Source organism: Arachis ipaensis, chromosome B06 (assembly GCF_000816755.2).
Source record: "Arachis ipaensis cultivar K30076 chromosome B06, Araip1.1, whole genome shotgun sequence".
Classification (NCBI taxonomy): Eukaryota; Viridiplantae; Streptophyta; class Magnoliopsida; order Fabales; family Fabaceae; genus Arachis; species Arachis ipaensis.
The window spans coordinates 121,851,554-121,863,771 of NC_029790.2; positions in this window are offsets into that span (position 1 = coordinate 121,851,554).

The following is a 12,218-nucleotide window of genomic DNA, read 5'->3' on the forward strand; positions in this document are numbered from 1 at the left end:
TCTGTATTATCATTTTTGTCACCACTATAAAAATATTTTAATATATACAAAATATTTTTGATAATAATATTTCTGTATTATCAATTTTTAAGTAGTCCATGAAAGGACATATATGTACATTAAGTTCACATTTCATTTTATCCAATTTGTATAAATGTGAAAAAGAATATTAAAAAACGAAGGGAAAAAAAGCGATTGAAGAAGAAAGACCGTGATGTAGGAGATAAAAATAATGTAGCATCTCATATCAGATTATAACATTATTGTTTTTCACCCTTGCATTTCAAACATGCTTGGAAGACTTAGAAAAAGTGCATATATATCTCACTTTCAAAGACATGACTTGTGAAAATAGAATATGAGTAATCATCAGACCCACTGATAAATATCTAAGAAACAGATCATATATGTCCTTTTTCAAGGGAGAGAAATATCAATGTTTGTTTTTATTATTTTAATTTACGGTCTCTATATATATGTGTAGTAACGGATCCATTCAATAGCATTCTTAAAAAGTAGTAAAAAATATATATTTTTATATATGTACTTCTATTATAAAATTATTTTTGCCTCCACGTTAAAATAAAATTGATGCTAAATTTTTGTATCAAAACATTTATTTTATCAAATTTAATTTCACACAATTAATAAAAATCTTCTTATTAAATTTTATCTAAAAATACAACATATATTAAATCAAGTTAACAAAAATAGAATATTGTGATACTATTCAATTAAAAAATTTATTTAGGTGAAATCACATTGTTGAATTTTTTCTACTGAATTTTGAATAAAAAATCTTTTAATTAGAAGATAATTTCTTTACCATCTTAATTAACACTATAAGAAAAACGTTAAATATCGTTTAATTTAGGGTCGCAAAGTAGCAGCGTTTTTACCGGCAGTTTAAATGTCAAGCAAAATATTACTAGCGAATTTCTGTTTTTGACAGTAAATTTGTCGGTAATAATTGGATAAAAAATAGAAAAATAGGCATGACATTTAGGATTGGGTTTACCGGCGAAAAAATCCGACGTTAAACCCACTTAGTAGAACACTGTGTTTTGGTAATCCACAATATGTTACCGTTGGATTTATCCACCAGTAAATCCGATGGTAATTGTGCCCCTAAATTCGAACCGTGAACCATCTTCCTCCTCATTTGAATTTCTCTATCTCTCTCTCTAACCCTCTCGCCTCCTACTCTCTCTCTACCTTTCTCAACTTTCCGGCAGCCCCTCCTCTCCAGAAGCCCTCTCTGACGCCGGCAGCCCCCTCCTTCTTCGACACTGTTTGTTGTTTTCATCGTCATCGTTGCTGCTGCCGGATTCTGCCGCTACCATAGTTGTCAAACCGAACCGGTGATCGAACCAGTCAAGCTACTGGGTCATTGGATTACTGGTTCAACCGGTAGGTCACAGGTTGAACTGGTTAATCCGATCCTACGTAAATAAAAATATAAAATAGTCAACATAGAACAACATATATACAACAATATATATACAACAACAACATATTACAACAATAAACAATATAATTGTTATTATATTTTTGGCTCTGATTTGTTAATATAATTTTGTGTTCATTATTTTGGTTCTGATATATTATTATAATTTTGATTTTGATTTGTTATTATAATTTTATGTTCATTATTTGGTTCTAATTTGTTCTGATTCTAGTTAAAACATGTTTTGAGATATTGTTGATTAAGTTATTGATTTAATAATAAAAAATTAAAACACCTAAGTAGTTAGAAACTCAATTAATTAGTTAATTGTTTAAGTTATTTTGGATATGTTGTGGTTGTTTTTAAGTTTTAATTTATGATTAAAGTTGGTTAGATTTGTGGTAACTGTAAAGGTGGATATATGTCCAACTTTAGGGGAGGTTATGCCAAAATTTTTTTTCAAATAATGTAAATGTAAACATGATTTGTGTTGTATTTGCTAATTTATGTGATTTAAAGTGTTTATGAATTTTATCTTTGGTATTACATTGTTTTTGTGACTAGTGTTAATTGATATGCCCTTTGCAGACATGATGAGAGGTAGAGGTATCACGAATCGTTCTCATGGTCGTAGTAGAGGGAGAGATTCTATTGGTACCCCTGATGAGACTTTTCAGTCATCACCCTCTACTTTGACTACCCCTGTGATGTCACAGGCAATGGTGCACAAGTCCAACTGATCATCATAGTCCCTAATCCTGACTACGTGGCTCCTACTATTGTGTCACCCCTGCAACCAAGAAATCGTTCGTCTGCTTCATTAGAGTATACTCCTCCACCACCTCCATCCGCTCAGCAGCACACTATCTCGACGACGCTGCCTCCAGCGACAGACACCGCGGTGCTGGAATCCTCTCACAGATTCTAACCAGATACCCCTCCACCACCTCCCATCGTACAAACGACAATTTGGCCTGATGGTTTGACGGCGTGAGTACTACTTTAAGCTTTTACATGCAAACCATTTTAGTTAGTTTGATTAAATTAGTTACACTCAATTTTCTAGTTTTAGTGGATTTAGGTTGTTAAGATAGGTTTGATTTAGGTTAGTAGGTTTGAACTGCTGAAAGTGTTTGAGAATTCTTGATTGTTGATGGATGTTGGTGCTTAAATTATATAATGCCATATAGATGAAACTACTAATCTTAATTAATTGAACTGCTTATTGTTGATTGATAGATGTTGTTGCTTGATTCTTGATTCTTATTTGTTCATTGTTGATAAATGTTGCTATTTAAGTGAATTGCTGACGGTTAGAGTTTTGGCATATTCTAGTTATAGATGAAATTCTGCCGAAATTTTTAAAAAAATCTAAATATAATTGAAGTTTATAGATTACTTCAAATAACTTTTAGTAGACTACTAATCTTAAGTTTTCTATTGATAGGTTTGTGCTAAATAACAATGCATGTACACATGAGTGTACTAATGTCATCAAGTTGATGTAAGACCACCCATGGCCGAGCTACAAGAAGATCCCAACTAAGACCGGAGAGCGATGGTTTCAGAAGTGGGCGGTAAAAACTCAACATATAGTTAGTTTATATCTTCTATTTTATTTAATTATATATTTAATTTTGATTAACTCTTGCTTAATATTCCTTTTGCAGGAGAAATTTATATGGGACAAGACTCACAATCTCATGATCAAGAAGATCTTCAACCATCAGATGACTAGGCGGCTTCAGCAGATGTTGGAGGACGTATGTGAGCATCGCGACCACCTCACCATTTGACTTTGCCCAAAAGTTAAGAAGGCATTGTACGTCTATTAGGAGACTAATGAGGGGATTCAAACATCACCGTCTCACGAACAGAGCTAATAGGGTATCTGCCAGGTCGTCAAAGTATATCGGTGGGTCAGTGACTTTCATGAAGATAAAGGCCAAGTTGGTATGTAATTTGTTTCTTAAGAATTAAGTTAAGTTTGTTTAGACTTAATATAATGCCATTATTATTTGACTTAACATGTTGTGTCAAAATGTGTAGTCTAAGTTGTTAGATCGCGATGTGACGATGGTAGATACTTTCAAGTATATTCACACCTTGAAGGAGAACAATGAGAGATTTGCTGATTAGCGAGCGGCGGATCATTATGTGAGTAAACATCATGTGATAAAAAGTTTTCAATTAACTGCAACCATAATCATAAAATGTGTTATACAAGAGTCCTATACGCAAAGATTGGAGGTCGTAATCCAGCAATCTCAGCCTATTGGAGACGACGGCAACAACTCTGCTGCATCAGTCATCGATACTGACATGGTTTGGAGCGAGGCCTCATATGAGACGTACAAGAATCACGTCTACGGAATCGGATTGTTCTTCGTCGACATCGATTCACATCTACAGGCTTGGATCCTTCATCCGCCTTTTCCACCAATCGGCCCATCGATTCCGAGTACGACATCGATTTGAGGGAGCAGGTGCTGCTCCTCACCCGGAGCTTTCACCAACAGGCTCAGCAGCTACGAGAGTTTGAGGAGATCAGAGGTATCAGGCGATCCTCTAATACATGACAGACACAAATGACCTTAGACTGCAGTGGAGGCGGGAGTTGGAGCGACTTTAGCGGATGGAGCGACATATGGCGCCGTATGAAGATCAGATGTGCACTGGTGGCAGCGGCACTGCTGGTGGTAGTAGCGCTGATGGAGGGGCACATACATCACCGCCTAGGCTGCCGCCTCAGCAGTAGGACCAGCGGGACGATGATGATGATGATGATGACGACTATTAGGATCTTTAGTGACTAGGGTTTTTTATATCATCTGTTATTTGACTTTTTATTTTATTTGTACACTTGATAATTTAACATATTTAGCTTCTATTATTTAGAATTTGACTACTAATTATACAAAAAATAAATTTAAATAAAAAATTATTATTTGACCACTAATTTTGTAAAAAAAAAATGAACTTACCGTCGAGTTTTCCAGGGAAAAATCTGACGACAATAATGCAAGAACAAAATAGTTTGGCGCCAAAGTTACCGTGGAAAAAAATTTGCCGGTATACTGTAAGAAATGTGCTGAATACCGTCGAAAGTTAGCCCCGGGTTTACGTCGGATTTACCAATGGATTCGACATTGAATTCATTGGATACTAGTCGGATCTGGTTTTCTGACGGTAAATTTGCCGAAAAAATTGGAAGAAAAAAAAAAGAAAAATTGGCGTGACCATTACCGTCGAATTTATTTAAGGTAATTAAATAAAACGTGCTGTTTTGGTCACAGGGTATGCGTTACCAGCGGATTTTCCGATGGTAAATCCGCCGATAAAATTAACCCTAAATTTGAATTTGAGAAACCTTCCCTTTCATTTGTGCAATATCATCAGCAACCTCACTTTTCTTTCCTTTCTCTTTGCCTCTCGCCATCATCCCCCATCGCCAACATTTGCAACCGCCACCCTCACTCTCATCGCTAGTCACTGTTACTCAGCCACTATCGCTGCCTCATCGTTGTCGCATCGGCGTCTCCTGCTCCACACTTGTTCACCACCTTCGCGGCCTCCTCCAATCGGTCTTCCCTCATCGTCGCCGTGTCCAACAAAATTGTCAACACCAATAGGAGCGTCGTTGCCGGCTCTAGCAGCATCTTCAGCTCTCATCATTGCCACCTCGCCATTCCTTCCTTCCATTGTCGCCATCTTTCGTTTTTTGCCACCTTCTGTACTAAGTCCGTTTCTCTGATTAATTTTTTTCAATGTTTGGAGGTTTAGAGTTTGTTTAGTTGTTTGAAATTTTTTTAAATTATTAATATTCTGAGTTTGTATCTCTATTTGCTTATTTTTTTAATTTAATTTAATTTGTGTGTGCATTGCAGGAATTTACGGTGAAAATAAGTAAAGGTTCAGTTTTTGTGATTGTTTGTGGGATAAAAAAAAGCCAACTTCGTGAAAACAAGTAAAGTTTTGGTTTACTATTTCAGTTTTTGTTCTTGTTTGTATATTTGTTTTCTATTTACTTTTTTAGTTTTGTGAAGTTTATTTCCATTTTGAACTTGAAAAAAAATGCCTTGTCTTTTTTTGGCTAGAAATATTTTGAGGGATAGGAAGCAAATTTCAGCATGGTCTTTGTATTGAGAGAATGTGTTTGAGAAATTGTGAAGTTTTGAAAAATAAAGTAGGATCTTTATGCAGATATATCTTGTTGTCAAGGTTTATTGTTCTGCCCAAAAGCTACTTCTTTGTTGCTTCATAACTTCTGCATTTATTTCATTGATGCTTCTTACTATGAGGTCAGTATTAATAGAAAATTTTTACATTCTAATGCTCTTCAATTATCAATTTTTATCTAATTTTTGATGCATTTTTACTTCCATGAAATATTAATTTATTATAAACTATTTTTGTAGCTTTGGTATTGACTTGGATTTCTCATATTCTTGAAACAAATAAAAGCTATGAATTCCCTCCTCGCAATCGCTCATAGAGTCTAATAGACTCTTTCTCATTTGCTTAAGAGTTATTGCAGTTGGGAGCCAATGTGATTTCATTGAACGAGCCATTGCTTTGTGTGGATGACCTTGCAGACCAAGTTGAAGAAGATTTTGAATTCTTTGGGTATGTGGAGCATCATTTATTTGTATTTTGTCTTACCATAAAGATTTAGTAATTCCCAGTAGACTTTGAAAACACATTCCTCCATTGTTTTCACTACAAGAATATGTTAGCAATTGTTGTGATGTACTAAAACTAGTAAAGGAATACATCTATAGCATCTCAATATAAACAAATTTAGTATAAAAAATTGTAAAACCTTTAATTTTGTTAGCTTAGAAATTATAAAATTTAAGTTTATCGTCGGATTTATTGTCGGTAATTATTAATTTAATTATTCAAAATAAATAATGTATTACTGTCAGATTTACCGGAAAAAATTCGACGGTAACAAACTTCAGAAATTTTCCAATTAAAAGTTTATATCTACTGCTAAATCCACCAGTAATTAGCGGCGGATGAAAAAATTCGCCAGTAAATAGTTACCGGCGAGGTTTATACCATTGGATTTATTCTGCCACTAAATCTGACGGTAAACAGGTTATCATCGGATTTTTTTGATAAATCTGCCGATATTCGGCGACTGTCTTGTAGTGTAACTGATATAAGATATTCGTAGCTTAAAAATCAATTCCGCCACTAAATCCACAGTAAGCTACCAGCGGACAACAAAATCTGATGATAAACAGTTACCGGTGAGGTTTATATTATTGGATCGGATCTGACAAAAAAATTTGACGATAAAAGTAAATTAAACGATAAAAGTAAATTTTTCGTCAGTAAATCTAACGGTACTCAGCGTTTTCTTGTAGTGCAATTTTATTATTTAATATTTTTGGATTGTGTTAATAATTTGGGAAACTTTTTTTTAAAGATATATTTTTTATTGCATAAAAGAACTTTATACCTGGAGTACATTATGTCAAGACAAAGAAATTTTTCAATCGAGATGTTAAATAAAATTTATCTAATGGGTAAAGATGAGAAAGAAAATAATTAAGAGAGGAAGAAGTTCCAAAGCGCTAGTTATTGCTGTTCATAGAGAAGGTGGTTTGAGAAAATGATGTCGCCGGTCCAACAATATCGCCTGACACAGAATTTTCCCAAGTTACTGGCGTTGGTCCTCAAAGACTAAAGCGTTCGGCGCCAACCAAATCTGTCATAGAAGGTAAGCCACCTGAGCACTTCTGATTCTGAAATTGGGTTTAGGTTTCTCAGCTTCCATGAATTGACTCCACCAATCCAAGCTTTTAGGTTAGATTCGCGGGGAATAGTGCTAGCTACTGGGGAACTGTTCCAAATTTGAAGAACTTCTGGGCAGAAGACGATGGCATGCATCGGTGTCTCTGGCGATAGCGGGGACAAAGGCTGTTAACTTGTGGTAATTTCTCGTTCAATTTTGCTTTAACTGCAATGCCTTCATGGGCTAATCTCCAAGCAAATAATTTGACCTTTGGTGTTACTCTCATTTTCCATAAGGTTTTCCACATTTCTGAGTCTGCATATCGAGGATGGAGTAAATTTACTGGAGGGTGAAAGAATTGGTATGCTATACTATACCCAGATTTTACCAAGTACTCCCCTGAGTTGTTATTGCACCATATAATCGAGTCTTTCTCTTATGTGACAGGAATTTGTTGAATTTACTGAGCTGTGTCTAGTGGAAAGGCTTCCATAAGGAGTTGGTGATTCTATTCTCCCTCGGCTGTGATTAGCTGTCTAACCCAGGTAAGCCAATCATCTCTGCATTCATTAACTGCAATGCAAAATGGTGGTTGGTCCCCAAACCATGGGTCTTCTCTAATTCTGACAGATCCCTGAATTGAAACTTTGCACTTAACTTTTTTCTCCAATATTTTCCTTCCTTCCAAAAGACTCTGCCAAGCCCAGGATGGTCGATTTCCTGGTTTGGCTTCTAGATAGGAACTGTATCTGAAGTACTTATTCTTGAAGATTTTGTAGAAAAGAGAATGTGGTTTAGTCATCAGCCTCCATCCTTGTTTAGCTAACATGGCTAGGTTGAATACCTTTAGGTCCTTAAACTCCATACCCCCGAAATTCTTTTCTCTGGTCATAGTATCCCAACTGATCCATTGCATCTTCTTTTCATTCTGTTTCTGTCCCACCAAAATTGCATCATCATTCGGTGCAGTTCATCCAGGAGGGTATCTGGGAGTTTGAAACAGCCCAGAGTATAAATTGGTATAGCTGAATCCACTGCTTTGATCAACACCTCCCTTCCACTAGCAGATAGAAATGATTTCTTCCAATGCAAGAGCTTCTTTGCCACCTTCTCTTTTATAAAAGCAAATGTTTCTTTTTTGGATCTGTGTACTATGGAGGGTAGCCCCAAATATTTATCCTGTGTCCCAATATTTGGGACTTCCAAAGATGCCGCTATTTCAGTTCTGATGGGTAATGGGGTATTTTTGCTGAAAAATACAGCAGACTTGGAGAAATTAATTTGTTGTCCACTTAGTCTGCCATATAGTTGGAGAATTTGGGATAGATTAAAGCAATTGTATTGGGTAGCTTTACAAAATAAGAGTGAATCGTCGGTAAATAGGAGATGATGAATAGTCGGACATCTACTGTTCAATCGCAGTCCTTGAAAGAGGTTATTCTGTTCTCCTTTGTGGAGCAGATATGATAGACCCTCTGCGTAGAAAAGAAATAGATATGGTGAGGGGGGGTCTCCTTGTCTGAGACCCCTACTTGGTTTTAAAAAACCAGTTGATGTACCATCCACAATAACAGAATAGGATATAGTAGAGACACAAGCCTTCATCCATTCAATCCACTTTGAGCAAAAACCCAACTTCTTCATAATAAACCACACAAAACTCCATTCCACCCTATCATATGCCTTACTCATATCAACCTTTATCGCCATGTCGTTTTCCCATGGGTTTTATTCTTTAGAAAATGCATGCATTCATGAACCACAAGAATGTTGTCACTAATGAGTCTTCCCCGAATAAAAGCACTCTGATTGTCGCTTATTAACATACTCATAAAAGGTTGAAGTTGATGTACTAGAACTTTCGAGATAATTTTGTAGAAGACTGTGCTGAGACTGATTGGTCGAATTTGATTCATAGAAGTAGCTTGAGTCACTTTAGGTATCAAACAAATTTGGGTGTGGTTAAATCCCTTTAGAATGCTGCTGCTACTAAAAAAACTTCTCACAGCCTTGCATACATCCCCTCTATCCTGCTCCAATAGAACTGATAAAATTTTGCGGTGAATCCGTCGTCTCCTGGGGCGGCTTCTGCATTAATGGAAAATGTAGCCCTTTTAATTTCATCATCTAAGACTGGTTTAGTTAGACTCCTATTCATTTCAGAAGAAACTTTGACTCTAAGTTCGGTGAAAAATTGAGAGGGATCTTCTGGATTATTGCTTTCAAATAGATCAACAAAAAACCTCTGTGCCCTGTCGCCAATTGCCTCGGGTGTGGTGCACCAATTCCCCTCTTCATCCTCTAATTTCCATATCTTGTTTCTTCTGTTTCTGGACTGGTTTTTTGCATGAAAAAACTTGGTATTTTGATCTCCTCATTTTAGCCAGCTCACTCTTGATTTTTCTTTCCAGTAGCGTTCCTCACTAATGTGGGCAGCAGCTAGTTCATCTTCTAATAATAGAATCTGTTCTTTGTCTGCTGTTGTTGGGTCTGCCTTGGCCACTGATAATAGTGCTTTCAGCTCGTCTATCTTCTTTTTAGAATTACTTGTTCCAGCTGATTGCCATTTAACCAGTTCATGTTTGTACTTCTTTAATTTTTGAAACAGTTGGTACATTGATGAACCTGGAAAAGAAGTCAGCCATGCTTCAGATACAATTTTATCAACCTCTGCCATTCCACACCATCTCTCTTGAAATATGAAGCGCCTCTTGCCCTTATGTGTTGTCTGGTTAGTGCACATCAGGAGCGGTCTGTGGTCTGATCCTGTGTCTTCTAAGTGAGTAACATTGGCCCAAGGATACTCCTCTCTTAGTTTAGAAGATAGGAGTCATCGGTCTAGTCTTTCTCGAATAGCACTATCTTGGCAACTTCGGTTCCACCAGGTAAACTTATCACCATTAAAACCCATATCTATCAATTTTCCTTTGTTGATAAAGCCTTGGAAAGATTAGATTGATTGAGCTGATTTTTTCCTTCCTCCCTGTTTTTCTTGATTAGACAAAATTACATTGAAATCACCAATTATTAAGTGCCGTTCTCCCCTATTCTCCATAAGATTTAGCAGGACCTCATATTGGTTATTGTGAATGTGATCAGAGCGGTGTAAATGTACTGCAAAGACTTCCCAAATCAGCTGCCTTTCTTGATCCTCTATGGAAAAAAGGATGAAAAACTCCTCAGCTTTTACCACTTCCACCTTTACACCCTCTTTCCATGCAAGCGCTAGTCCACCAGCCGTTCCATTAGGATTCACTGTGAAGATTTCCTGATAACCACAATTTCTCAACTGCCTTTCAACATAAGAGGGTTGTTGTTTAGTTTCACACAAAAACAACACCTCTGAGGAATGAGAATTCTTAATCCCTTTGATGTTATGAACTGTCAGGGGTTTTTCCAAACCCTGACAATTTCACATGAGCATCTTCATGGCCCTTGGGGTGTCGCTTTTGGGATGGCACCCTGTAGCCCTTCAGAAACCTCAATTGCATAACCAGTTCCTTCATGGCCTGTCTCCTTTTCTCTTTGCTCAAAGCTCCTTTTTGCTCCAATGATTGGTTCAATAGAATCCCTCACATCCGTCCTTCTTGCTAGCTGTTTGATTTTATGTTTCTTCTTGCACCTTTCTGAGTTTTCATCATTGGTTCCCAGTTGAAAGCCTCCTATTCCTCCTATTTTCAGCTCTCCCCTAATTCCTCCTAGGATCTGGTTAGCTTTAGTACCAGATAGCAGTAGTAGGTTTTCCATGTTATGATTCTGCTTTGTGGTGTTATAGGAATTGTGTATGGGTGGTGGATTTGTGTGTTCTTTTGGGGTTATGTTATTGTGAGAGAAAGGAGTATATTTTGGGTTGGATAGTGATAGTTGAGAAAAACTCTTCAATAGGCTCACTGGTGTAGGCTTACTATCTGGGTGAATTGACCTGACTTCCTTTCTTCTATGATTAGGGTAGGCATTCTTCTTAGTTTCATCAATTCTCCAGCCAAGTTGATCTGCCCTTAACTCCTTATTCCATCTTTCTTTCACTTCTTGGTTTATTTCTGAAATCTCCAAATAATTAGCATAGTTTCTTGTTTCATGTCTAATGTGTCCATAGAAGTCACAGTAAATCCCAATTTTCTCGTACTTCAGCATGATTTCAAACACAATTTTGTCAGGGCTTGATACCTTAATTGACTGTCGAAGAGTTCTGGTTACATCTAAGTTGACTCTCACTTTCATAATCCTATCCTCCTTCCCTCTCATCAAGAAGGAATCCACCTCCACTACCACCCCCAATCTCTGCCCTATCCTCATTGATGTTGTTCTGATTTTGCAAAATTCTGGCATTGTCCACATTTGAATCCATACTGGAATTCTTGTATAGTCCTCTTCTTCCACCTTCATATTAGGACTCCACCATTTTAAATGTATCATAAATTGTCTGAACAACCATGGAGACCCCTTTCCACCCAGATAACATCAGCTTCTTTATTAAAGAAAAATTGAAAAATATTCTCTCCGTGTGATTTAACTCGGAATCCCTCTGGATAATTCCAAATTGCAGTAAAAGCACCCTCCATTGTACCACTACTAAATCTCTTATCCGCCATTAATCTCCCTATCAAATTTTTTGCACAAGTTTCAATCCCTTCCCTCACATCTTCCACTTCAAGGTTCACGATCTCTTCCACTTCTTCTCCTAGAGAATTAGGATTTTGAGTTCCACGTACCTCCCTTACTGCCATGTAGAATTTGTGTAGAAGAAGATAGAAGAGTCAAAAGAAAGAAGATCCTCACAATAATTTGTGCTTATGACTTACTGATTGAAGAAAAATTTAAGAATCACAAAAAACTCTAGCAGAGTCATAAAACTCTACCAAAGCACAAAAAATCTTAGCAGAGCATTTTTAAAGAGTACGTACTCTCACGAATGTATGTAGATTTAGTTTGATAAAATTTTTTACAAAAGCCCTTGTAACTTTAAAAAGTATAAATTTTTTATTTTATATTTGATAAATTAAAAAAAATTATATATTTGTGTTT